The 1,567-nt window shown below is 34.6% G+C and overlaps 1 non-coding gene across 1 annotated transcript; it reads left to right on the top strand.

Annotated features, from left to right (window-relative positions):
• Positions 1-982: 982 nt before the first annotated feature.
• On the top strand, positions 983-1,110 carry LOC127667152 (small nucleolar RNA SNORA17). The gene has a single exon (XR_007973808.1). It is a non-coding gene; the product is annotated as a small nucleolar RNA SNORA17 (small nucleolar RNA).
• The last annotated feature ends 457 nt before the right edge of the window (positions 1,111-1,567 follow it).

Below are 1,567 nucleotides of genomic sequence, written 5' to 3' on the forward strand. Positions count from 1 at the left end.
AACTTATTTACTCATAAAATTATGTGAAATAATACTTACAAAGTACAAGTAGTTTGGATCAATTTACTTAATTTCTGCTTCTTTCTAATAAATATACCATGATAACTATTAATTGATCTTTAAAAATGGAGATAGATATTCATAAAGTGGCTCCACTGATGTTGCAAGGATAATAAAAATTAAATTTTTAATTTGAGTTAGCTACACAGGTATGAAAAATTATTAAGTCTTGAAATATAATATGACAATGTAGAAATTAGAATAAAAATGGAGAAATATATTTTTTCTGCAGAGACTAGTTGAGTCCTCTAAAAAAATTATTTTCAGTTTTTTCTTTTTCATTTTAATCCATGGACTCAAAAGATTCTAGCACCAGAATAAGAAATTAGAAATATGATTTATTTGGTCCAGTTGGCACCTTGGTTGTAGCAGTTGCTCACACCAAACAAGACAGTACTAAGAGGTATACAATCTAGAATGGTACCCATAACTGGCATATTGCAGCATTGTTGCTTCACCTTTTTTTTTATTGGATATTTTATTTATTTACATTTGATATGTTATCCCCTTTCTTTATTTCCCCTGGAAACCCCCAAATAAAAAACCTTTATAGTTTTATACATTATTCTAGCAGTGACATGCAAATAAAATATGTTAATTTATTATCTATTGCTAAACGAGGAGATTCTGAAATGTACTTTTTATGGTCTCAAATTGGAGTGTTTCATTTCCATCTAAAATGGAGAAAAATGGTTTGATTTTGATACCTAGGAATTTCTTATCAAGCTTATAAAATCAAAAAAATAAGGTCTTCATACAAATTTTTGCTTTTATTTTCAAGTTTTGCAAAGTACATTTAAAGAAATTTCAAATTCTAAGGCTAAAATAATAATATTTTCTAGATTACCTCAGCAAACAGTGCAAATACAACTACTTAGTGTTTTGGCACAATAAATACAAAAGTTATATTTAAAGAACATTTTCTGTCCCTAGAGGTGTGGATGTGGCAGCTCTGACACATCTCTGTAAGTAGGAAGCAAAGAGGAGAATGACCATGTCTACCTCAGTGTTCTGCCCTATGGATATCTAAAGGAATAGCAGCCTAACATTCCCTTAAAAATAAAGCAACCCTGAGATGGACACCAGTCTGGTGCCAAGGGCTCACAAAGGAAGCTGTCTTGAAAGTAGAAGTACTAGGCCTGGGGTACTAAGTTCCACACAGGAATGAGAAAAAGAGATGATCCCCATATGAGGACACACAGGCAGCCCAGTAGCAGGCCTGGTGATAAGCAAGCCATTGATGACTACCAGGCAAGAACCATGGGGACCAGAGCTAATCTGAGATAACCACCATTCCAGGGTAGACCAGGCAAAAGATGAGCAGTGCCTATTGCCATAATGCATGGGTGGGTCATAGCACTCCTGAGACCAGTTCTGTGATGACCCCACACACTCAGAAACACAAGATGCCAAAAGGATGAGCAAATAATTTATGAAAAAATGGTTGGTGAACATTCCTGGTCAAGGTTGCTGCTCAGGGAATTGTTGATGTGTGAAAGCTGGGCAG

Source organism: Apodemus sylvaticus, chromosome 16 (genome assembly GCF_947179515.1).
Source record: "Apodemus sylvaticus chromosome 16, mApoSyl1.1, whole genome shotgun sequence".
NCBI lineage: Eukaryota > Metazoa > Chordata > Mammalia > Rodentia > Muridae > Apodemus > Apodemus sylvaticus.